We start from the raw sequence: 26,798 nt of genomic DNA on the forward strand, positions 1-26,798 counted from the left end.
CCTGTGGTGGTACTTTCGGTCTGGGAGGCATCCTGATCCGTGCGGAATTTCAGCAGGCAGCCGGCCACTCAGGGCCACCAGGCCCTGGACAAGAATGTTGTCCTTTCCCCAGAGAAACAAAAGTCACCCGGCCAGGTTCCTGATGTCAGTTTGCAGGAGGCACTTGGCACTGTCAAACCAGCCACAGTTGGCTGTGGGTCCACCTTGCATCTGGGAAGTATGTTCAACCGTTTGGAATTTCAGCAGGCAGCCAGCCATTCCGGGCCACCGTGCCCCGGACAAGAATGATGGCCTTTCATCAGAGAAACAAAAGTCACCAGGCCAGGTTCCTGATGTCTGTTTGCAGGAGGCGCTTGGCACTGTCAAACCAGCCACAGTTGCCTGTGGGGGCATTTTTCATGAGGGAGGCATCCTGATCCATGCGGAATTTCATCAGGCAGCCGGCCACTCCGGGCCCCCGGGCCCTGGACATGAACCATGGCCTTTCCCCAGAGAAACAAAAGTCATCAGGCCAGGTTCCTGATGTCAGTTTGCAGGAGGCACATGGCACTGTCCAACTAGACGCAGTTGCCTGTGGGGGCTCCTTGCATCTGGGAGGTATCCTCATCCGTGCGGAATTTCAGCAGGCATCCGGGCACTCCAGAACACCGGGAACTGGACAAGAATGAATGCCATTCCCCAGAGAAACAAAAGTCACCAAGCCAGGTTCCTGATGTCAGTTTGCAGGAGGCACTTGGCACTGTCAAACCAGCCACAGTTGCCTGTGGTGGCACCTTCCATCTGGGAGGTATCTTCAACCGTGTGGAATTTCAGCAGGCAGCCAGCCATTCCGGGCCACCGTGCCCCGGACAAGAATGATGGCCTTTCATCAGAGAAACAAGAGTCACCAGGCCAGGTTCCTGATGTCAGTTTGCAGGAGGCACTTGGCACTGTCAAACCAGACGCAGTTGCCTGTGCTGGCACCTTCCATCTCGGCGGCATCTTGATCCATGCAGAATTTCAGCAGGCAGCCGGCCACTCCAGGCCACAAGACCATGGACATGAATGATGGCCTTTCCCGAGAGAAACAAAAGTCACCAGGCCAGGTTCCTGATGTCACTTTGCAGGAGGCACTTGGCACTGTCAAACCAGACGCAGTTGCCTGTGGTGGTACTTTCGGTCTGGGAGGCATCCTGATCCGTGCGGAATTTCAGCAGGCAGCCTGTCACTCCGGGCCACAGTACCCCGGAAAACAATGATGGCCTTTCCCCAGAGAAACAAAAGTCACCAGGCCAGGTTGCTGATGTCAGTTTGCAGGAGGCACTTGGCACTGTCAAACCAGACGCAGTTGCCTGTCGGGGCATTTTTCATGTGGGAGGCATCCTGATCCATGCGGAATTTCAGCAGGCAGCCGGCCACTCCGGGCCCCCAGGCCCTGGACATGAATGATGGCCTTTCCCCAGAGAAACAAAAGTCACCAGGCCAGGTTCCTGATGTCAGTTTGCAGGAGGCACTTGGCACTGTCAAACCAGCCGCAGTTGCCTCTGGGGTACCTTGCATCTGGGAGGTATCCTCAACCGTGAGGAATTTCAGCCGGCAGCCGGACACTCCGGGCCACCGCGACCCGGATATAATGATGGCATTTCCCCAGAGAAACAAAAGTCACCAGGCCAGGTTCCTGATGTCAGTTTGCAGGTGGCACTTGGCACTGTCAAACCAGCCACAGTTGCCTCTGGGGCCACTTTCCATCTGGCAGGTATCCTGACCCGTGCGGAATTTCAGCAGGCAGCCGGCCACTCCGGGCCACCAGGCCCTGGACATGAATGATGGCCTTTCCCCAGAGAAACAAAAGTCACCAGGCCAGGTTGCTGATGTCAGTTTGCAGGAGGCACTTGGCACTATCTAACCAGCCGCAGTTGCCTGTGGTGGCACCTTCCATCTCGGCGGCATCCTGATCCATGTGGAATTTCAGCAGGCAGCTGGCCACTCCGGGCCACCAAGCCCTGGACATGAACCATGGCTTTTCCCCAGAGAAACAAAAGTCACCAGGCCAGGTTCCTGATGTCAGTTTGCAGGAGGCACTTGGCACTGTCAAACCAGACGCAGTTTCCTCTGGGGGTATTTTTCATGTGGGAGGCATCCTGATCCATGCGGAATTTCAGCTGGCAGCCGGCCACTCCGGGCCACCCGTCCCTGGACAAGAATGATGGCCTTTCCCCAGAGAAACAAAAGTCACCAGGCCAGGTTCCAAATGTCAGTTTGCAGGAGGCACTTGGCACTGTCAAACCAGCCACAGTTGCCTGCGGGGGCAATTTTCATCTGGGAGGCATCCTGATTCATGCGGAATTTCAGCAGGCAGCCGGCCACTCTGGGCCACCAGGCCCTGGACAAGAATGTTGTCCTTTCCCCAGAGAAACAAAAGTCACCAGGCCAGGTTCCTGATGTCAGTTTGCAGGAGGCACTTGGCACTGTCAAACCAGCCACTGTTGCCTCTTGGGGCACCTTGCATCTGTGAGGTATCCTCAACAGTGTGGCATTTCAGCAGGCAGCGGGCCACTCCGGCCACTATGGGCCCCCGGACAAGAATGATGGCCTTTCCCCGGAGAAACAAAAGTCACCAGGCCAGGTTCCTGATGTCAGTTTGCAGGAGGCACTTGGCACTGTCAAACCAGCCACAGTTTCCTGTGGTGGTACTTTCGGTCTGGGAGGTATCCTGATCCGTTTGGAATTTCAGCAGGCAGCCGGCCACTTCGGGCCACCGTGCCCCAAACAAGAATGATGGCCATTCCCCAGAGAAAAAAAGTCACCAGGCCAGGTTCCTGATGTCAGTTTGCAGGAGGCACTTTGCACTGTCAAACCAGCCACAGTTGCCTGTGGGGGCACTTTCATGTGGGAGGCATCCTGATCCATGCGGAATTTCAGCAGGCGGCCGACCACTCCGGGCCACCAGGCCCTGGACATGAACCATGGCCTTTCCCCACAGAAACAAAAGTCTCCAGGCCAGGTTCCTGATGTCAGTTTGCAGGAGGCATTTGGCACTGTCAAACCAGCCACAGTTTCCTCTGGGGGCATTTTTCATCTGGGAGGTATCCTCAACCGTGAGGAATTTCAGCAGGCAGCTGGCCACTCCAGGCCACGGGGCACTGGACATGAACCATGGCCTTTCCCCAGAGAAAAAAAAGTCACCAGGCCAGGTTCCTGATGTCAGTTTGCAGGAGGCACTTGGCACTGTCTAACCAGCCGCAGTTGCCTCTGGGGTACCTTGCATCTGGGAGGTATCCTCAACCGTGAGGAATTTCAGCAGGCAGCCGGCCACTCCGGGCCACCAGGGCCTGGACATGAACCATGGCCTTTCCCCAGAGAAACAAAAGTCTCCAGGCCAGGTTCCTGATGTCAGTTTGCAGGAGGCACTTGGCACTGTCAAACCAGCCACAGCTGCCTGTGGGGGCACCTTGCATCTGGGAGGTGTCCTCAACCGTGCGGAATTTCAGCAGGCAGCCGGCCAGCCCAGTCCACTCTGGGCCCCAGACAAGAATGATGGCCTTTCCCCAGAGAAACAAGAGTCACCAGGCCAGGTTCCTGATGTCAGTTTGCAGGAGGCACTTGGCACTGTCAAACCAGCCACAGTTGCCTGTGGAGGCATTTTTCATGTGGGAGATATCCTCAACCGTGCGGAATTTCAGCAGGCAGCCGGCCACTCCGGGCCACCAGGGCCTGGACATGAACCATGGCCTTTCCCCAGAGAAACAAAAGTCACCAGGCCAGGTTCCTGATGTCAGTTTGCAGGGGGCACTTGGCACTGTCAAACCAGCCACAGTTACTTGTGGGGTCACCTTCCATCTGGGAGGTATCCTCAACCGTGAGGGATTTCAACAGGCAGCCGGCCACTCCAGGCAGCGGGGCACTGGACACGAATGATGGCCTTTCCCCAGAGAAACAAAAGTCACCAGGCCAGGTTCCTGATGTCAGTTTGCAGGAGGCACTTGGCACTGTCAAACCAGCCGCAGTTGCCTCTGGGGTACCTTGCATCTGGGAGGTATCCTCAACCGTGAGGAATTTCAGCAGGCAGCCGGACACTCCGGGCCACCCGGACCCGGACAAGAATGATGGCCTTTCCCCAGAGAAACAAAAGTCACCAGGCCAGGTTCCTGATGTCAGTTTGCAGGTGGCACTTGGCACTGTCAAACCAGCCACAGTTTCCTCTGGGGCCACTTTTCATCTGGGAGGCATCCTGATCCGTTTGGAATTTCAGCAGGCACGCTGTCACTCGAGCCACCGGGCCCTGGACATGAACCATGGCCTTTCCCCTGAGAAACAGAACTCAGCAGGCCAGGTCGCAGATGTCTGTTTGCAGGAGGCACTTGGCACTGTCAAACCAGCCGCAGTTGCCTGTGGTGGTACTTTTGGTTTGGGAGGCATCCTGATCCTTATGGAATTTCAGCAGGCAGCTGGCCACTCCGGGCCACCAAGCCCTGGACATGAACCATGGCCTTTCCCCTGAGAAACAAAAGTCACCAGGCCAGGTTCCTGATGTCAGTTTGCAGGAGGCACTTGGCACTGTCAAACCAGCCGCAGTTGCCTGTGGGGGCATTTTTCATGTGGGAGGCATCCTGATCCATGCGGAATTTCAGCAGGCAGCCGGCCACTCCGGGCCACCAGGCCCTGGACAAGAATGTTGTCCTTTCCCCAGAGAAACAAAAGTCACCCGGCCAGGTTCCTGATGTCAGTTTGCAGGAGGCACTTGGCACTGTCAAACCAGCCACAGTTGGCTGTGGGTCCACCTTGCATCTGGGAAGTATCTTCAACCGTGTGGAATTTCAGCAGGCAGCCAGCCATTCCGGGCCACCGTGCCCCGGACAAGAATGATGGCCTTTCATCAGAGAAACAAAAGTCACCAGGCCAGGTTCCTGATGTCTGTTTGCAGGAGGCGCTTGGCACTGTCAAACCAGCCACAGTTGCCTGTGGGGGCATTTTTCATGAGGGAGGCATCCTGATCCATGCGGAATTTCATCAGGCAGCCGGCCACTCCGGGCCCCCGGGCCCTGGACATGAACCATGGCCTTTCCCCAGAGAAACAAAAGTCATCAGGCCAGGTTCCTGATGTCAGTTTGCAGGACGCACATGGCACTGTCCAACTAGACGCAGTTGCCTGTGGGGGCTCCTTGCATCTGGGAGGTATCCTCATCCGTGCGGAATTTCAGCAGGCATCCGGGCACTCCAGAACACCGGGAACTGGACAAGAATGAATGCCATTCCCCAGAGAAAGAAAAGTCACCAGGCCAGGTTCCTGATGTCAGTTTGCAGGAGGCACTTGGCACTGTCAAACCAGCCACAGTTGCCTGTGGTGGCACCTTCCATCTGGGAGGTATCTTCAACCGTGTGGAATTTCAGCAGGCAGCCAGCCATTCCGGGCCACCGTGCCCCGGACAAGAATGATGGCCTTTCATCAGAGAAACAAGAGTCACCAGGCCAGGTTCCTGATGTCAGTTTGCAGGAGGCACTTGGCACTGTCAAACCAGACGCAGTTGCCTGTCGGGGCATTTTTCATGTGGGAGGCATCCTGATCCATGCGGAATTTCAGCAGGCAGCCGGCCACTCCGGGCCCCCAGGCCCTGGACATGAATGATGGCATTTCCCCAGAGAAACAAAAGTCACCAGGCCAGGTTCCTGATGTCAGTTTGCAGGTGGCACTTGGCACTGTCAAACCAGCCACAGTTGCCTCTGGGGCCACTTTCCATCTGGCAGGTATCCTGACCCGTGCGGAATTTCAGCAGGCAGCCGGCCACTCCGGGCCACCAGGCCCTGGACATGAATGATGGCCTTTCCCCAGAGAAACAAAAGTCACCAGGCCAGGTTGCTGATGTCAGTTTGCAGGAGGCACTTGGCACTATCTAACCAGCCGCAGTTGCCTGTGGTGGCACCTTCCATCTCGGCGGCATCCTGATCCATGTGGAATTTCAGCAGGCAGCTGGCCACTCCGGGCCCCCGGGCCCTGGACATGAACCATGGCTTTTCCCCAGAGAAACAAAAGTCACCAGGCCAGGTTCCTGATGTCAGTTTGCAGGAGGCACTTGGCACTGTCAAACCAGACGCAGTTTCCTCTGGGGGTATTATTCATGTGGGAGGCATCCTGATCCATGCGGAATTTCAGCTGGCAGCCGGCCACTCCGGGCCACCCGTCCCTGGACAAGAATGATGGCCTTTCCCCAGAGAAACAAAAGTCACCAGGCCAGGTTCCAAATGTCAGTTTGCAGGAGGCACTTGGCACTGTCAAACCAGCCACAGTTGTCTGTGGGTCCACCTTGCATCTGGGAGGTATCTTCAACCGTGTGGAATTTCAGCAGGCAGCCAGCCATTCCGGGCCACCGTGCCCCGGACAAGAATGATGGCCTTTCATCAGAGAAACAAAAGTCACCAGGCCAGGTTCCTGATGTCTGTTTGCAGGAGGCGCTTGGCACTGTCAAACCAGCCACAGTTGCCTGTGGGGGCATTTTTCATGAGGGAGGCATCCTGATCCATGCGGAATTTCATCAGGCAGCCGGCCACTCCGAGCCCCCGGGCCCTGGACATGAACCATGGCCTTTCCCCAGAGAAACAAAAGTCATCAGGCCAGGTTCCTGATGTCAGTTTGCAGGAGGCACATGGCACTGTCCAACTAGACGCAGTTGCCTGTGGGGGCTCCTTGCATCTGGGAGGTATCCTCATCCGTGCGGAATTTCAGCAGGCATCCGGGCACTCCAGAACACCGGGAACTGGACAAGAATGAATGCCATTCCCCTGAGAAACAAAAGTCACCAGGCCAGGTTCCTGATGTCAGTTTGCAGGAGGCACTTGGCACTGTCAAACCAGCCACAGTTGCCTGTGGTGGCACCTTCCATCTGGGAGGTATCTTCAACCGTTTGGAATTTCAGCAGGCAGCCAGCCATTCCGGGCCACCGTGCCCCGGACAAGAATGATGGCCTTTCATCAGAGAAACAAAAGTCACCAGGCCAGGTTCCTGATGTCAGTGTGCAGGAGGCACTTGGCACTGTCAAACCTGCCACAGTTGCCTGTGGTGGTATCTTGCATCTGGGCGGCATCCTGATCCGTTTGGAATTTCAGCAGGCAGCCGGCCACTAGAGCCACCGGGCCCTGGAGAGGAACGATGGCCTTTCCCCAGAGAAACAGAACTCATCAAGCCAGGTCGCTGATGTCAGTTTGCAGGAGGCACTTGGCACTGTCAAACCAGCCACATTTGCCTTGGGTGGTACTTTCGGTCTGGGAGGCATCCTGATCCGTGCTGAATTTCAGCAGGCAGCCGGCCGCTCCCGGCCAACGGGACCCAGAAAAGAATGTTGGCCTTTCCCCAGAGAAACAAAAGTCACCAGGCCAGGTTCCTGGTGTCAGTTTGCAGGAGGCACTTGGCACTGTCAAACCAGCCGCAGTTGCCTCTGGGGGCCTTTTTCATGTGGTAGGCATCCTGATCCATTTGGAATTTCAGCAGGCAGCCGGCGACTCCGGGCCACCAGGCCCTGGACAAGAATGATGGCCTTTCCCCAGAGAAACAAAAGTCGCCAGGCCAGGTTCCTGATGTCAGTTTGCAGGAGGCACTTGGCACTGTCAAACCAGCCACAGTTGTCTGTGGGTCCACCTTGCATCTGGGAGGTATCCTCAACCGTGCGGAATTTCAGCAGGCAGCCAGCCACTCCGGGCCACCGTGCCCCGGACAAGAATGATGGCCTTTCATCAAAGAAAGAAAAGTCACCAGGCCAGGTTCCTGATGTCTGTTTGCAGGAGGCACTTGGCACTGTCAAACTAGACGCAGTTGCCTCTGGGGTCATTTTTCATCTGGGAGGCATCCTGATCCATGCGGAATTTCAGAAGGCACCAGGCCACTCCGGGCCACCAGGCCCTGGACATGAGCCATGTCCATTCCCCAGAGGAACAAAAGTCACCAGGCCAGGTTGCTGATGTCAGTTTGCAGGAGGCACTTGGCAGTGTCAAACCAGCCACAGTTGCCTGTGGGGGCACCTTGCATCTGGGAGGTATACTCAACCGTGTGGAATATCAGCAGGCAGCCGGCCACTCCTTGCCACCGTGCCCCGGACAAGAATGATGGCCTTTCCCCAGAGAAACAAAAGTCACCAGGCCAGGTTCCAGACGTCTGTTTGCAGGAGGCACTTGGCACTGTCAAACCAGCCACAGTTGCCTGTGGAGGCATTTTTCATGTGGGAGACATCCTCAACCGTGCGGAATTTCAGCAGGCAGCCGGCCACTCCGGGCCACCAGGCCCTGGACATGAACCATGGCCTTTCCCCAGAGAAACGAAAGTCACCAGGCCAGGTTCCTGATGTCTGTTTGCAGGAGGCACTTGGCACTGTCCAACCAGCCACAGTTGCCTGTGGGGGCACTTTTCATCTGGGAGGCATCCTGATCCATGCGGAATTTCAGCAGGCAGCCGGCCACTCCGGGCCCCCGGGCCCTGGACATGAACCATGGCCTTTCCCCAGAGAAACAAAAGTCATCAGGCCAGGTTTCTGATGTCAGTTTGCAGGAGGCACATGGCACTGTCCAACTAGACGCAGTTGCCTGTGGGGGCTCCTTGCATCTGGGAGGTATCCTCATCCGTGCGGAATTTCAGCAGGCATCCGGCCACATCAGAACACCGGGAACTGGACAAGAATGAATGCCATTCCCCAGAGAAACAAAAGTCACCAGGCCAGGTTCCTGATGTCAGTTTGCAGGAGGCACTTGGCACTGTCAAACCAGCCACAGTTACCTGTGGGGGCACCTTTCATCTGGGAGGTATCCTCAACCGTGAGGAATTTCAGCAGGCAGCCGGCCACTGCAGGCAGCGGGGCACTGGACATGAATGATGGCCTTTCCCCAGAGAAACAAAAGTCACCAGGCCAGGTTCCTGATGTCAGTTTGCAGGAGGCACTTGGCACTGTCAAACCAGCCACAGTTGTCTGTGGGTCCGCCTTGCATCTGGGAGGCATCCTGAACCGTGCGGAATTTCAGCAGGCAGCCAGCCACTCCGGGCCACCGTGCCCCGGACAAGAATGATGGCCTTTCATCAGAGAAACAAAAGTCACCAGGCCAGGTTCCTGATGTCATTTTGCAGGAGGCACTTGGCACTGTCAAACCAGACGCAGTTGCGTCTGGGGTCATTTTTCTTATGGGAGGCATCCTGATCCATGCGGAATTTCAGCAGGCACCAGGCCACTCCGGGCCACCAGGCCCTGGACATGAGCCATGCCCATTCCCCTGAGAAACAAAAGTCACCAGGCCAGGTTCCTGATGTCAGTTTGAAGGAGGCACTTGGCACTGTCAAACCAGCCACAGTTGCCTGTGGGGGCAACTTGCATCTGGGAGGTATCCTCAACCGTGTGGAATTTCAGCAGGCAGCCAGCCACTCCGGGCCACCGTGCCCCAGACAAGAATGATGGCCTTTCCCCAGAGAAAAAAAAGTCACCAGGCCAGGTTCCTGATGTCTGTTTGCAGGAGGAACTCGGCACTGTCAAACCAGCCACAGTTGCCTGTGGAGGCTTTTTTCATGTGGGAGGTATCCTCAACCGTGAGGAATTTCAGCAGGCAGCCGGCCACTGCAGGCAGCGGGGCACTGGACACGAATGTTGGCCTTTCCCCAGAGAAACAAAAGTCACCAGGCCAGGTTCCTGGTGTCAGTTTGCAGGAGGCACTTGGCACTGTCAAACCAGCCGCAGTTGCCTGTGGGGGCATTTTTCATGTGGGAGGCATCCTGATTCATGTGGAATTTCAGCAGGCAGCCGGCCACTCTGGGCCACCAGGCCCTGGACAAGAATGATGGCCTTTCCCCAGAGTAACAAAAGTCACCAGGCCAGGTTCCTGATGTCAGTTTGCAGGAGGCACTTGGCACTGTCAAACCAGCCACAGTTGTCTGTGGGTCCACCTTGCATCTCGGAGGTATCCTCAACCGTGCGGAATTTCAGCAGGCAGCCAGCCACTCCGGGCCACCGTGCCCCGGACAAGAATGATGGCCTTTCATCAGAGAAACAAAAGTCACCAGGCCAGGTTCCTGATGTCATTTTGCAGGAGGCACTTGGCACTGTCAAACCAGACGCAGTTGCCTCTGGGGTAATTTTTCATCTGGGAGGCATCCTGATCCATGCGGAATTTCAGAAGGCACCAGGCCACTCCGGGCCACCAGGCCCTGGACATGAGCCATGTCCATTCACCTGAGAAACAAAAGTCACCAGGCCAGGTTCCTGATGTCAGTTTGCAGGAGGCACTTGGCACTGTCAAACCAGCCACAGTTGCCTGTGGGGGCACCTTGCATCTGGGAGGTATCCTCAACCGTGTGGAATATCAGCAGGCAGCCGGCCACTCCTGGCCACCGTGCCCCGGACAAGAATCATGGCCTTTCCACAGAGAAACAAAAGTCACCAGGCCAGGTTCCAGACGTCTGTTTGCAGGAGGCACTTGGCACTGTCAAACCAGCCACAGTTGCCTGTGGAGGCATTTTTCATGTGGGAGACATCCTCAACCGTGCGGAATTTCAGAAGGCAGCCGGCCACTCCGGGCCACCAGGCCCTGGACATGAACCATGGCCTTTCCCCAGAGAAACGAAAGTCACCAGGCCAGGTTCCTGATGTCTGTTTGCAGGAGGCACTTGGCACTGTCCAACCAGCCACAGTTGCCTGTGGGGGCACTTTTCATCTGGGAGGCATCCTGATCCATGCGGAATTTCAGCAGGCAGCCGGCCACTCCGGGCCCCCGGGCCCTGGACATGAACCATGGCCTTTCCCCAGAGAAACAAAAGTCATCAGGCCAGGTTTCTGATGTCAGTTTGCAGGAGGCACATGGCACTGTCCAACTAGACGCAGTTGCCTGTGGGGGCTCCTTGCATCTGGGAGGTATCCTCATCCGTGCGGAATTTCAGCAGGCATCCGGCCACATCAGAACACCGGGAACTGGACAAGAATGAATGCCATTCCCCAGAGAAACAAAAGTCACCAGGCCAGGTTCCTGATGTCAGTTTGCAGGAGGCACTTGGCACTGTCAAACCAGCCACAGTTACCTGTGGGGGCACCTTTCATCTGGGAGGTATCCTCAACCGTGAGGAATTTCAGCAGGCAGCCGGCCACTGCAGGCAGCGGGGCACTGGACATGAATGATGGCCTTTCCCCAGAGAAACAAAAGTCACCAGGCCAGGTTCCTGATGTCAGTTTGCAGGAGGCACTTGGCACTGTCAAACCAGCCACAGTTGTCTGTGGGTCCGCCTTGCATCTGGGAGGCATCCTGAACCGTGCGGAATTTCAGCAGGCAGCCAGCCACTCCGGGCCACCGTGCCCCGGACAAGAATGATGGCCTTTCATCAGAGAAACAAAAGTCACCAGGCCAGGTTCCTGATGTCAGTTTGCAGGAGGCACTTGGCACTGTCAAACCAGACGCAGTTGCGTCTGGGGTCATTTTTCTTATGGGAGGCATCCTGATCCATGCGGAATTTCAGCAGGCACCAGGCCACTCCGGGCCACCAGGCCCTGGACATGAGCCATGCCCATTCCCCTGAGAAACAAAAGTCACCAGGCCAGGTTCCTGATGTCAGTTTGAAGGAGGCACTTGGCACTGTCAAACCAGCCACAGTTGCCTGTGGGGGCAACTTGCATCTGGGAGGTATCCTCAACCGTGTGGAATTTCAGCAGGCAGCCAGCCACTCCGGGCCACCGTGCCCCAGACAAGAATGATGGCCTTTCCCCAGAGAAAAAAAAGTCACCAGGCCAGGTTCCTGATGTCTGTTTGCAGGAGGAACTCGGCACTGTCAAACCAGCCACAGTTGCCTGTGGAGGCTTTTTTCATGTGGGAGGTATCCTCAACCGTGAGGAATTTCAGCAGGCAGCCGGCCACTGCAGGCAGCGGGGCACTGGACACGAATGTTGGCCTTTCCCCAGAGAAACAAAAGTCACCAGGCCAGGTTCCTGGTGTCAGTTTGCAGGAGGCACTTGGCACTGTCAAACCAGCCGCAGTTGCCTGTGGGGGCATTTTTCATGTGGGAGGCATCCTGATTCATGTGGAATTTCAGCAGGCAGCCGGCCACTCTGGGCCACCAGGCCCTGGACAAGAATGATGGCCTTTCCCCAGAGTAACAAAAGTCACCAGGCCAGGTTCCTGATGTCAGTTTGCAGGAGGCACTTGGCACTGTCAAACCAGCCACAGTTGCCTGTGGGGGCACCTTGCATCTGGGAGGTATCCTCAACCGTGTGGAATATCAGCAGGCAGCCGGCCACTCCTGGCCACCGTGCCCCGGACAAGAATCATGGCCTTTCCACAGAGAAACAAAAGTCACCAGGCCAGGTTCCTGATGTCTGTTTGCAGGAGGCACTTGGCACTGTCAAACCAGCCACAGTTGCCTGTGGAGGCATTTTTCATGTGGGAGACATCCTCAACCGTGCGGAATTTCAGCAGGCAGCCGGCCACTCCGGGCCACCAGGCCCTGGACATGAACCATGGCCTTTCATCAGAGAAACAAAAGTCACCAGGCCAGGTTCCTGATGTCTGTTTGCAGGAGGCACTTGGCACTGTCAAACCAGCCACAGTTGCCTCTGGGGTCATTTTTCATCTGGGAGGCATCCTGATCCATGCGGAATTTCATCAGACAGCCGGCCACTCCGGGCCCCCGGGCCCTGGACATGTACCATGGCCTTTCCCCAGAGAAACAAAAGTCATCAGGCCAGGTTCCTGATGTCAGTTTGCAGGAGGCACATGGCACTGTCCAACTAGACGCAGTTGCCTGTGGGGGCTCCTTGCATCTGGGAGGTATCCTCATCCGTGCGGAATTTCAGCAGGCATCCGGGCACTCCAGAACACCGGGAACTGGACAAGAATGAATGCCATTCCCCAGAGAAAGAAAAGTCACCAGGCCAGGTTCCTGATGTCAGTTTGCAGGAGGCACTTGGCACTGTCAAACCAGCCACAGTTGCCTGTGGTGGCACCTTCCATCTCGGCGGCATCCTGATCCATGCAGAATTTCAGCAGGCAGCCGGCCACTCCGGGCCCCCAGTCCATGGACATGAACCATGGCCATTTCCCGAGAGAAACAAAAGTCACCAGGCCAGGTTCCTGATGTCAGTTTGCAGGAGGCACTTGGCACTGTCAAACCAGCCACAGTTACCTGTGGGGGCACCTTGCATCTGGGAGGTATCCTCAACCGTGTGGAATATCAGCAGGCAGCCGGCCACTCCTGGCCACCGTGCCCCGGACAAGAATGATGGCCTTTCCCCAGAGAAAAAAAAGTCACCAGGCCAGGTTCCTGATGTCTGTTTGCAGGAGGCACTTGGCACTGTCAAACCAGCCACAGTTGCCTGTGGAGGCATTTTTCATGTGGGAGATATCCTCAACCGTGCGGAATTTCAGCAGGCAGCCGGCCACTCCGGGCCACCAAGGCCTGGACATGAACCATGGCCTTTCCCCAGAGAAACAAAAGTCACCAGGCCAGGTTCCTGATGTCAGTTTGCAGGGGGCACTTGGCACTGTCAAACCAGCCACCGTTTCCTGTGGGGGCACCTTGCATCTGGGAGGTATCCTCAACTGTGCGGAATTTCAGCAGGCAGCCGGCCACCGCACGCCACTCTGGGCCCCGGACAAGAATGATGGCCTTTCCCCAGAGAAACAAAAGTCACCAGGCCAGGTTCCTGATGTCAGTTTGCAGGAGGCACTTGGCACTGTCAAACCAGCCACAGGTGCCTGTGGTGGCACCTTCCATCTCGGCGGCATCCTGATCCATGCAGAATTTCAGCAGGCAGCCGGCCACTCCGGGCCCCCAGTCCATGGACATGAACGATGGACTTTCCCCAGAGAAACAAAAGTCACCAGGCCAGGTTCCTGATGTCAGTTTGCAGGAGGCACTTGGCACTGTCAAACCAGCCGCAGTTGCCTCTGGGGTACCTTGCATCTGGGAGGTATCCTCAACCGTGAGGAATTTCAGCAGGCAGCCGGCCACTCCGGGCCACCCGGACCCGGACAAGAATGATGGCCTTTCCCCAGAGAAACAAAAGTCACCAGGTCAGGTTCCTGATGTCAGTTTGCAGGTGGCACTTGGCACTGTCAAACCAGCCACAGTTTCCTCTGGGGCCACTTTTCATCTGGGAGGCATCCTGATCCGTTTGGAATTTCAGCAGGCACGCTGTCACTCGAGCCACCGGGCCCTGGACATGAACCATGGCCTTTCCCCTGAGAAACAAAAGTCACCAGGCCAGGTTCCTGATGTCAGTTTGCAGGAGGCACTTGGCACTGTCAAACCAGCCACAGTTGCCTCTGGGGGCATTTTTCATGTGGGAGGCATCCTGATCCATGCGGAATTTCAGCAGGCAGCCGGCCACTCTGGGCCACCAGGCCCTGGACATGAACCATGGCTTTTCCCCAGAGTAACAAAAGTCACCAGGCCAGGTTCCTGATGTCAGTTTGCAGGAGGCACTTGGCACTGTCAAACCAGCCACAGTTGCCTGCGGGGGCAATTTTCATCTGGGAGGCATCCTGATTCATGCGGAATTTCAGCAGGCAGCCGGCCACTCCTGGCCACCAGGCCCTGGACAAGAATGTTGTCCTTTCCCCAGAGAAACAAAAGTCACCAGGCCAGGTTCCTGATGTCAGTTTGCAGGAGGCACTTGGCACTGTCAAACCAGCCACAGTTGTCTGTGGGTCCACCTTGCATCTGGGAAGTATCTTCCACCGTGTGGAATTTCAGCAGGCAGCCAGCCGTTCCGGGCCACCGTGCCCCGGGCAAGAATGATGGCCTTTCATCAGAGAAACAAAAGTCACCAGGCCAGGTTCCTGATGTCTGTTTGCAGGAGGCGCTTGGCACTGTCAAACCAGCCACAGTTGCCTGTGGGGGCATTTTTCATGAGGGAGGCATCCTGATCCATGCGGAATTTCATCAGGCAGCCGGCCACTCCGGGCCCCCGGGCCCTGGACATGAACCATGGCCTTTCCCCAGAGAAACAAAAGTCATCAGGCCAGGTTCCTGATGTCAGTTTGCAGGAGGCACATGGCACTGTCCAACTAGACGCAGTTGCCTGTGGGGGCTCCTTGCATCTGGGAGGTATCCTCAACTGTGCGGAATTTCAGCAGGCAGCCGGCCACTCCAGAACACCGGGAACTGGACAAGAATGAATGCCATTCCCCAGAGAAACAAAAGTCACCAGGCCAGGTTCCTGATGTCAGTTTGCAGGAGGCACTTGGCACTGTCAAACCAGCCACAGTTGCCTGTGGTGGCACCTTCCATCTGGGAGGTATCTTCAACCGTGTGGAATTTCAGCAGGCAGCCAGCCATTCCGGGCCACCGTGCCCCGGACAAGAATGATGGCCTTTCATCAGAGAAACAAGAGTCACCAGGCCAGGTTCCTGATGTCAGTTTGCAGGAGGCACTTGGCACTGTCAAACCAGACGCAGTTGCCTGTGCTGGCACCTTCCATCTCGGCGGCATCCTGATCCATGCAGAATTTCAGCAGGCAGCCGGCCACTCCAGGCCACAAGACCATGGACATGAATGATGGCCTTTCCCGAGAGAAACAAAAGTCACCAGGCCAGGTTCCTGATGTCACTTTGCAGGAGGCACTTGGCACTGTCAAACCAGACGCAGTTGCCTGTGGTGGTACTTTCGGTCTGGGAGGCATCCTGATCCGTGCGGAATTTCAGCAGGCAGCCTGTCACTCCGGGCCACAGTACCCCGGAAAACAATGATGGCCTTTCCCCAGAGAAACAAAAGTCACCAGGCCAGGTTGCTGATGTCAGTTTGCAGGAGGCACTTGGCACTGTCAAACCAGACGCAGTTGCCTGTCGGGGCATTTTTCATGTGGGAGGCATCCTGATCCATGCGGAATTTCAGCAGGCAGCCGGCCACTCCGGGCCCCCAGGCCCTGGACATGAATGATGGCCTTTCCCCAGAGAAACAAAAGTCACCAGGCCAGGTTCCTGATGTCAGTTTGCAGGAGGCACTTGGCACTGTCAAACCAGCCGCAGTTGCCTCTGGGGTACCTTGCATCTGGGAGGTATCCTCAACCGTGAGGAATTTCAGCCGGCAGCCGGACACTCCGGGCCACCGCGACCCGGATATAATGATGGCATTTCCCCAGAGAAACAAAAGTCACCAGGCCAGGTTCCTGATGTCAGTTTGCAGGTGGCACTTGGCACTGTCAAACCAGCCACAGTTGCCTCTGGGGCCACTTTCCATCTGGCAGGTATCCTGACCCGTGCGGAATTTCAGCAGGCAGCCGGCCAATCCGGGCCACCAGGCCCTGGACATGAATGATGGCCTTTCCCCAGAGAAACAAAAGACACCAGGCCAGGTTCCTGATGTCAGTTTGCAGGAGGCACTTGGCACTATCTAACCAGCCGCAGTTGCCTGTGGTGGCACCTTCCATCTCGGCGGCATCCTGATCCATGTGGAATTTCAGCAGGCAGCTGGCCACTCCGGGCCACCAAGCCCTGGACATGAACCATGGCTTTTCCCCAGAGAAACAAAAGTCACCAGGCCAGGTTCCTGATGTCAGTTTGCAGGAGGCACTTGGCACTGTCAAACCAGCCACAGTTGCCTGTGGGGGCACCTTGCATCTGGGAGGTATCCTCAACCGTGTGGAATATCAGCAGGCAGCCGGCCACTCCTGGCCACCGTGCCCCGGACAAGAATCATGGCCTTTCCCCAGAGAAACAAAAGTCACCAGGCCAGGTTCCTGATGTCTGTTTGCAGGAGGCACTTGGCACTGTCAAACCAGCCACAGTTGCCTGTGGAGGCATTTTTCATGTGGGAGACATCCTCAACCGTGCGGAATTTCAGCAGGCAGCCGGCCACTCCGGGCGGCCAGGCCCTGGACATGAACCATGGCCTTTCATCAGAGAAACAAAAGTCACCAGGCCAGGTTCCTGATGTCTGTTTGCAGAAGGTACTTGGCACTGTCAAACCAGCCACAGTTGCCTCTGGGGTCATTTTTCATCTGGGAGGCATCCTGATCCATGCGGAATTTCATCAGACAGCCGGCCACTCCGGGCCTCCGGGCCCTGGACATGAACCATGGCCTTTCCCCAGAGAAACAAAAGTCATCAGGCCAGGTTCCTGCTGTCAGTTTGCAGGAGGCACATGGCACTGTCCAACTAGACGCAGTTGCCTGTGGGGGCTCCTTGCATCTGGGAGGTATCCTCATCCGTGCGGAATTTCAGCAGGCATCCGGGCACTCCAGAACACCGGGAACTGGACAAGAATGAATGCCATTCCCCAGAGAAAGAAAAGTCACCAGGCCAGGTTCCTGATGTCAGTTTGCAGGAGGCACTTGGCACTGTCAAACCAGCCACAGTTGCCTGTGGTGGCACCTTCCATCTCGGCGGCATCCTGATCCATGCAGAATTTCAGCAGGCAGCCGGCCACTCCGGGCCCCCAGTCCATGGACATGAACCATGGCCATTTCCCGAGAGAAACAAAAGTCACCAGGCCAGGTTCCTGATGTCAGTTTGCAGGAGGCACTTGGCACTGTCAAACCAGCCACAGTTGCCTGTGGGGGCACCTTGCATCTGGGAGGTATCCTCAACCGTGTGGAATATCAGCAGGCAGCCGGCCACTCCTGGCCACCGTGCCCCGGACAAGAATGATGGCCTTTCCCCAGAGAAAAAAAAGTCACCAGGCCAGGTACCTGATGTCTGTTTGCAGGAGGCACTTGGCACTGTCAAACCAGCCACAGTTGCCTGTGGAGGCATTTTTCATGTGGGAGATATCCTCAACCGTGCGGAATTTCAGCAGGCAGCCGGCCACTCCGGGCCACCAGGGCCTGGACATGAACCATGGCCTTTCCCCAGAGAAACAAAAGTCACCAGGCCAGGTTCCTGATGTCAGTTTGCAGGGGGCACTTGGCACTGTCAAACCAGCCACCGTTTCCTGTGGCGGCACCTTGCATCTGGGAGGTATCCTCAACCGTGCGGAATTTCAGCAGGCAGCCGGCCACCGCAGGCCACTCTGGGCCCCGGACAAGAATGATGGCCTTTCCCCAGAGAAACAAAAGTCACCAGGCCAGGTTCCTGATGTCAGTTTGCAGGAGGCACTTGGCACTGTCAAACCAGCCACAGGTGCCTGTGGTGGCACCTTCCATCTCGGCGGCATCCTGATCCATGCAGAATTTCAGCAGGCAGCCGGCCACTCCGGGCCCCCAGTCCATGGACATGAACGATGGACTTTCCCCAGAGAAACAAAAGTCACCAGGCCAGGTTCCTGATGTCAGTTTGCAGGAGGCACTTGGCACTGTCAAACCAGACGCAGTTGCCTGTGCTGGCACCTTCCATCTGGGAGGTATCCTCAACCGTGAGGAATTTCAGCAGGCAGCCGGCCACTCCAGGCAGCGGGGCACTGGACACGAATGATGGCCTTTACCCTGAGAAACAAAAGTCACCAGGCCAGGTTCCTGATGTCAGTTTGCAGGAGGCACTTGGCACTGTCAAACCAGCCGCAGTTGCCTCTGGGGTACCTTGCATCTGGGAGGTATCCTCAACCGTGAGGAATTTCAGCAGGCAGCCGGCCACTCCGGGCCACCCGGACCCGGACAAGAATGATGGCCTTTCCCCAGAGAAACAAAAGTCACCAGGCCAGGTTCCTGATGTCAGTTTGCAGGTGGCACTTGGCACTGTCAAACCAGCCACAGTTTCCTCTGGGGCCACTTTTCATCTGGGAGGCATCCTGATCCGTTTGGAATTTCAGCAGGCACGCTGTCACTCGAGCCACCGGGCCCTGGACATGAACCATGGCCTTTCCCCTGAGAAACATAACTCAGCAGGCCAGGTCGCAGATGTCTGTTTGCAGGAGGCACTTGGCACTGTCAAACCAGCCACAGTTGCCTGTGGTGGTACTTTTGGTTTGGGAGGCATCCTGATCCTTTTGGAATTTCAGCAGGCAGCTGGCCACTCTGGGCCACCAAGCCCTGGACATGAACCATGGCCTTTCCCCTGAGAAACAAAAGTCACCAGGCCAGGTTCCTGATGTCAGTTTGCAGGAGGCACTTGGCACTGTCAAACCCGCCGCAGTTGCCTGTGGGGGCATTTTTCATGTGGGAGGCATCCTGATCCATGCGGAATTTCAGCAGGCAGCCGGCCACTCCGGGCCACCAGGCCCTGGACATGAACCATGGCTTTTCCCCAGAGAAACAATAGTCACCAGGCCAGGTTGCTGATGTCAGTTTGCAGGAGGCACTTGGCACTGTCAAACCAGCCACAGTTGCCTGTGGTGGTACGTTCGGTCTGGGAGGCATCCTGATCCGTGCGGAATTTCAGCAGGCAGCCGGCCACTCCGGGCCACCAGGCCCTGGACAAGAATGTTGTCCTTTCCCCAGAGAAACAAAAGTCACCCGGCCAGGTTCCTGATGTCTGTTTGCAGGAGGCACTTGGCACTGTCAAACCAGCCACAGTTGGCTGTGGGTCCACCTTGCATCTGGGAAGTATGTTCAACCGTGTGGAATTTCAGCAGGCAGCCAGCCATTCCGGGCCACCGTGCCCCGGACAAGAATGATGGCCTTTCATCAGAGAAACAAAAGTCACCAGGCCAGGTTCCTGATGTCTGTTTGCAGGAGGCGCTTGGCACTGTCAAACCAGCCACAGTTGCCTGTGGGGGCATTTTTCATGAGGGAGGCATCCTGATCCATGCGGAATTTCATCAGGCAGCCGGCCACTCCGGGCCCCCGGGCCCTGGACATGAACCATGGCCTTTCCCCAGAGAAACAAAAGTCATCAGGCCAGGTTCCTGATGTCAGTTTGCAGGAGGCACATGGCACTGTCCAACTAGACGCAGTTGCCTGTGGGGGCTCCTTGCATCTGGGAGGTATCCTCATCCGTGCGGAATTTCAGCAGGCATCCGGGCACTCCAGAACACCGGGAACTGGACAAGAATGAATGCCATTCCCCAGAGAAACAAAAGTCACCAGGCCAGGTTCCTGATGTCAGTTTGCAGGAGGCACTTGGCACTGTCAAACCAGCCACAGTTGCCTGTGGTGGCACCTTCCATCTGGGAGGTATCTTCAACCGTGTGGAATTTCAGCAGGCAGCCAGCCATTCCGGGCCACCGTGCCCCGGACAAGAATGATGGCCTTTCATCAGAGAAACAAGAGTCACCAGGCCAGGTTCCTGATGTCAGTTTGCAGGAGGCACTTGGCACTGTCAAACCAGACGCAGTTGCCTGTGCTGGCACCTTCCATCTCGGCGGCATCCTGATCCATGCAGAATTTCAGCAGGCAGCCGGCCACTCCAGGCCACAAGACCATGGACATGAATGATGGCCTTTCCCGAGAGAAACAAAAGTCACCAGGCCAGGTTCCTGATGTCACTTTGCAGGAGGCACTTGGCACTGTCAAACCAGACGCAGTTGCCTGTGGTGGTACTTTCGGTCTGGGAGGCATCCTGATCCGTGCGGAATTTCAGCAGGCAGCCTGTCACTCCGGGCCACAGTACCCCGGAAAACAATGATGGCCTTTCCCCAGAGAAACAAAAGTCACCAGGCCAGGTTGCTGATGTCAGTTTGCAGGAGGCACTTGGCACTGTCAAACCAGACGCAGTTGCCTGTCGGGGCATTTTTCATGTGGGAGGCATCCTGATCCATGCGGAATTTCAGCAGGCAGCCGGCCACTCCGGGCCCCCAGGCCCTGGACATGAATGATGGCCTTTCCCCAGAGAAACAAAAGTCACCAGGCCAGGTTCCTGATGTCAGTTTGCAGGAGGCACTTGGCACTGTCAAACCAGCCGCAGTTGCCTCTGGGGTACCTTGCATCTGGGAGGTATCCTCAACCGTGAGGAATTTCAGCCGGCAGCCGGACACTCCGGGCCACCGCGACCCGGATATAATGATGGCATTTCCCCAGAGAAACAAAAGTCACCAGGCCAGGTTCCTGATGTCAGTTTGCAGGTGGCACTTGGCACTGTCAAACCAGCCACAGTTGCCTCTGGGGCCACTTTCCATCTGGCAGGTATCCTGACCCGTGCGGAATTTCAGCAGGCAGCCGGCCACTCCGGGCCACCAGGCCCTGGACATGAATGATGGCCTTTCCCCAGAGAAACAAAAGTCACCAGGCCAGGTTGCTGATGTCAGTTTGCAGGAGGCACTTGGCACTATCTAACCAGCCGCAGTTGCCTGTGGTGGCACCTTCCATCTCGGCGGCATCCTGATCCATGTGGAATTTCAGCAGGCAGCTGGCCACTCCGGGCCACCAAGCCCTGGACATGAACCATGGCTTTTCCCCAGAGAAACAAAAGTCACCAGGCCAGGTTCCTGATGTCAGTTTGCAGGAGGCACTTGGCACTGTCAAACCAGACGCAGTTTCCTCTGGGGGTATTTTTCATGTGGGAGGCATCCTGATCCATGCGGAATTTCAGCTGGCAGCCGGCCACTCCGGGCCACCCGTCCCTGGACAAGAATGATGGCCTTTCCCCAGAGAAACAAAAGTCACCAGGCCAGGTTCCAAATGTCAGTTTGCAGGAGGCACTTGGCACTGTCAAACCAGCCACAGTTGCCTGCGGGGGCAATTTTCATCTGGGAGGCATCCTGATTCATGCGGAATTTCAGCAGGCAGCCGGCCACTCTGGGCCACCAGGCCCTGGACAAGAATGTTGTCCTTTCCCCAGAGAAACAAAAGTCACCAGGCCAGGTTCCTGATGTCAGTTTGCAGGAGGCACTTGGCACTGTCAAACCAGCCACAGTTGTCTGTGGGTCCACCTTGCATCTGGGAAGTATCTTCAACCGTGTGGAATTTCAGCAGGCAGCCAGCCATTCCGGGCCACCGTGCCCCGGACAAGAATGATGGCCTTTCATCAGAGAAACAAAAGTCACCAGGCCAGGTTCCTGATGTCTGTTTGCAGGAGGCGCTTGGCACTGTCAAACCAGCCACAGTTGCCTGTGGGGGCATTTTTCATGAGGGAGGCATCCTGATCCATGCGGAATTTCATCAGGCAGCCGGCCACTCCGGGCCCCCGGGCCCTGGACATGAACCATGGCCTTTCCCCAGAGAAACAAAAGTCATCAGGCCAGGTTCCTGATGTCAGTTTGCAGGAGGCACATGGCACTGTCCAACTAGACGCAGTTGTCTGTGGGGGCTCCTTGTATCTGGGAGGTATCCTCAACTGTGCGGAATTTCAGCAGGCATCCGGCCACTCCAGAACACCGGGAACTGGACAAGAATGAATGCCATTCCCCAGAGAAACAAAAGTCACCAGGCCAGGTTCCTGATGTCAGTTTGCAGGAGGCACTTGGCACTGTCAAACCAGCCACAGTTGCCTGTGGTGGCACCTTCCATCTGGGAGGTATCTTCAACCGTGTGGAATTTCAGCAGGCAGCCAGCCATTCCGGGCCACCGTGCCCCGGACAAGAATGATGGCCTTTCATCAGAGAAACAAGAGTCACCAGGCCAGGTTCCTGATGTCAGTTTGCAGGAGGCACTTGGCACTGTCAAACCAGACGCAGTTGCCTGTGCTGGCACCTTCCATCTCGGCGGCATCCTGATCCATGCAGAATTTCAGCAGGCAGCCGGCCACTCCAGGCCACAAGACCATGGACATGAATGATGGCCTTTCCCGAGAGAAACAAAAGTCACCAGGCCAGGTTCCTGATGTCACTTTGCAGGAGGCACTTGGCACTGTCAAACCAGACGCAGTTGCCTGTGGTGGTACTTTCGGTCTGGGAGGCATCCTGATCCGTGCGGAATTTCAGCGGGCAGCCTGTCACTCCGGGCCACAGTACCCCGGAAAACAATGATGGCCTTTCCCCAGAGAAACAAAAGTCACCAGGCCAGGTTGCTGATGTCAGTTTGCAGGAGGCACTTGGCACTGTCAAACCAGACGCAGTTGCCTGTCGGGGCATTTTTCATGTGGGAGGCATCCTGATCCATGCGGAATTTCAGCAGGCAGCCGGCCACTCCGGGCCCCCAGGCCCTGGACATGAATGATGGCCTTTCCCCAGAGAAACAAAAGTCACCAGGCCAGGTTCCTGATGTCAGTTTGCAGGAGGCACTTGGCACTGTCAAACCAGCCGCAGTTGCCTCTGGGGTACCTTGCATCTGGGAGGTATCCTCAACCGTGAGGAATTTCAGCCGGCAGCCGGACACTCCGGGCCACCGCGACCCGGATATAATGATGGCATTTCCCCAGAGAAACAAAACTTACCAGGCCAGGTTCCTGATGTCAGTTTGCAGGTGGCACTTGGCACTGTCAAACCAGCCACAGTTGCCTCTGGGGCCACTTTCCATCTGGCAGGTATCCTCAACCGTGCGGAATTTCAGCAGGCAGCCGGCCACTCCGGGCCACCAGGCCCTGGACATGAATGATGGCCTTTCCCCAGAGAAACAAAAGTCACCAGGCCAGGTTCCTGATGTCAGTTTGCAGGAGGCACTTGGCACTATCTAACCAGCCGCAGTTGCCTGTGGTGGCACCTTCCATCTCGGCGGCATCCTGATCCATGTGGAATTTCAGCAGGCAGCCGGCCACTCCGGGCCACCAGGCCCTGGACATGAACCATGGCTTTTCCCCAGAGAAACAAAAGTCACCAGGCCAGGTTCCTGATGTCAGTTTGCAGGAGGCACTTGGCACTGTCAAACCAGACGCAGTTTCCTCTGGGGGTATTTTTCATGTGGGAGGCATCCTGATCCATGCGGAATTTCAGCTGGCAGCCGGCCACTCCGGGCCACCCGTCCCTGGACAAGAATGATGGCCTTTCCCCAGAGAAACAAAAGTCACCAGGCCAGGTTCCAAATGTCAGTTTGCAGGAGGCACTTGGCACTGTCAAACCAGCCACTGTTGCCTCTTGGGGCACCTTGCATCTGGGAGGTATCCTCAACAGTGTGGCATTTCAGCAGGCAGCGGGCCACTCCGGCCACTATGGGCCCCCGGACAAGAATGATGGCCTTTCCCCGGAGAAACAAAAGTCACCAGGCCAGGTTCCTGATGTCAGTTTGCAGGAGGCACTTGGCACTGTCAAACCAGCCACAGTTTCCTGTGGTGGTACTTTCGGTCTGGGAGGTATCCTGATCCGTTTGGAATTTCAGCAGGCAGCCGGCCACTTCGGGCCACCGTGCCCCAAACAAGAATGATGGCCATTCCCCAGAGAAAAAAAGTCACCAGGCCAGGTTCCTGATGTCAGTTTGCAGGAGGCACTTTGCACTGTCAAACCAGCCACAGTTGCCTGTGGGGGCACTTTCATGTGGGAGGCATCCTGATCCATGCGGAATTTCAGCAGGGGGCCGACCACTCCGGGCCACCAGGCCCTGGACATGAACCATGGTCTTTCCCCACAGAAACAAAAGTCTCCAGGCCAGGTTCCTGATGTCAGTTTGCAGGAGGCATTTGGCACTGTCAAACCAGCCACAGTTTCCTCTGGGGGCATTTTTCATCTGGGAGGTATCCTCAACCGTGAGGAATTTCAGCAGGCAGCTGGCCACTCCAGGCCACGGGGCACTGGACATGAACCATGGCTTTTCGCCAGAGAAAAAAATGTCACCAGGCCAGGTTCCTGATGTCAGTTTGCAGGAGGCACTTGGCACTGTCTAACCAGCCGCAGTTGCCTCTGGGGTACCTTGCATCTGGGAGGTATCCTCAACCGTGAGGAATTTCAGCAGGCAGCCGGCCACTCCGGGCCACCAGGGCCTGGACATGAACCATGGCCTTTCCCCAGAGAAACAAAAGTCTCCAGGCCAGGTTCCTGATGTCAGTTTGCAGGAGGCACTTGGCACTGTCAAACCAGCCACAGCTGCCTGTGGGGGCACCTTGCATCTGGGAGGTGTCCTCAACCGTGCGGAATTTCAGCAGGCAGCCGGCCAGCCCAGTCCACTCTGGGCCCCAGACAAGAATGATGGCCTTTCCCCAGAGAAACAAGAGTCACCAGGCCAGGTTCCTGATGTCAGTTTGCAGGAGGCACTTGGCACTGTCAAACCAGCCACAGTTGCCTGTGGAGGCATTTTTCATGTGGGAGATATCCTCAACCGTGCGGAATTTCAGCAGGCAGCCGGCCACTCCGGGCCACCAGGGCCTGGACATGAACCATGGCCTTTCCCCAGAGAAACAAAAGTCACCAGGCCAGGTTCCTGATGTCAGTTTGCAGGGGGCACTTGGCACTGTCAAACCAGCCACCGTTTCCTGTGGCGGCACCTTGCATCTGGGAGGTATCCTCAACCGTGCGGAATTTCAGCAGGCAGCCGGCCACCGCAGGCCACTCTGGGCCCCGGACAAGAATGATGGCCTTTCCCCAGAGAAACAAAAGTCACCAGGCCAGGTTCCTGATGTCAGTTTGCAGGAGGCACTTGGCACTGTCAAACCAGCCACAGGTGCCTGTGGTGGCACCTTCCATCTCGGCGGCATCCTGATCCATGCAGAATTTCAGCAGGCAGCCGGCCACTCCGGGCCCCCAGTCCATGGACATGAACGATGGACTTTCCCCAGAGAAACAAAAGTCACCAGGCCAGGTTCCTGATGTCAGTTTGCAGGAGGCACTTGGCACTGTCAAACCAGCCACAGTTACTTGTGGGGGCACCTTCCATCTGGGAGGTATCCTCAACCGTGAGGGATTTCAGCAGGCAGCCGGCCACTCCAGGCAGCGGGGCACTGGACACGAATGATGGCCTTTCCCCAGAGAAACAAAAGTCACCAGGCCAGGTTCCTGATGTCAGTTTGCAGGAGGCACTTGGCACTGTCAAACCAGCCGCAGTTGCCTCTGGGGTACCTTGCATCTGGGAGGTATCCTCAACCGTGAGGAATTTCAGCAGGCAGCCGGCCACTCCGGGCCACCCGGACCCGGACAAGAATGATGGCCTTTCCCCAGAGAAACAAAAGTCACCAGGCCAGGTTCCTGATGTCAGTTTGCAGGTGGCACTTGGCACTGTCAAACCAGCCACAGTTTCCTCTGGGGCCACTTTTCATCTGGGAGGCATCCTGATCCGTTTGGAATTTCAGCAGGCACGCTGTCACTCGAGCCACCGGGCCCTGGACATGAACCATGGCCTTTCCCCTGAGAAACAGAACTCAGCAGGCCAGGTCGCAGATGTCTGTTTGCAGGAGGCACTTGGCACTGTCAAACCAGCCGCAGTTGCCTGTGGTGGTACTTTTGGTTTGGGAGGCATCCTGATACTTATGGAATTTCAGCAGGCAGCTGGCCACTCCGGGCCACCAAGCCCTGGACATGAACCATGGCCTTTCCCCTGAGAAACAAAAGTCACCAGGCCAGGTTCCTGATGTCAGTTTGCAGGAGGCACTTGGCACTGTCAAACCCGCCGCAGTTGCCTGTGGGGGCATTTTTCATGTGGGAGGCATCCTGATCCATGCGGAATTTCAGCAGGCAGCCGGCCACTCCGGGCCACCAGGCCCTGGACAAGAATGTTGTCCTTTCCCCAGAGAAACAAAAGTCACCCGGCCAGATTCCTGATGTCAGTTTGCAGGAGGCACTTGGCACTGTCAAACCAGCCACAGTTGGCTGTGGGTCCACCTTGCATCTGGGAAGTATCTTCAACCGTGTGGAATTTCAGCAGGCAGCCAGCCATTCCGGGCCACCGTGCCCCGGACAAGAATGATGGCCTTTCATCAGAGAAACAAAAGTCACCAGGCCAGGTTCCTGATGTCTGTTTGCAGGAGGCGCTTGGCACTGTCAAACCAGCCACAGTTGCCTGTGGGGGCATTTTTCATGAGGGAGGCATCCTGATCCATGCGGAATTTCATCAGGCAGCCGGCCACTCCGGGCCCCCGGGCCCTGGACATGAACCATGGCCTTTCCCCAGAGAAACAAAAGTCATCAGGCCAGGTTCCTGATGTCAGTTTGCAGGACGCACATGGCACTGTCCAACTAGACGCAGTTGCCTGTGGGGGCTCCT

Source organism: Passer domesticus, chromosome 7 (genome assembly GCF_036417665.1).
Source record: "Passer domesticus isolate bPasDom1 chromosome 7, bPasDom1.hap1, whole genome shotgun sequence".
Lineage (NCBI taxonomy): Eukaryota > Metazoa > Chordata > Aves > Passeriformes > Passeridae > Passer > Passer domesticus.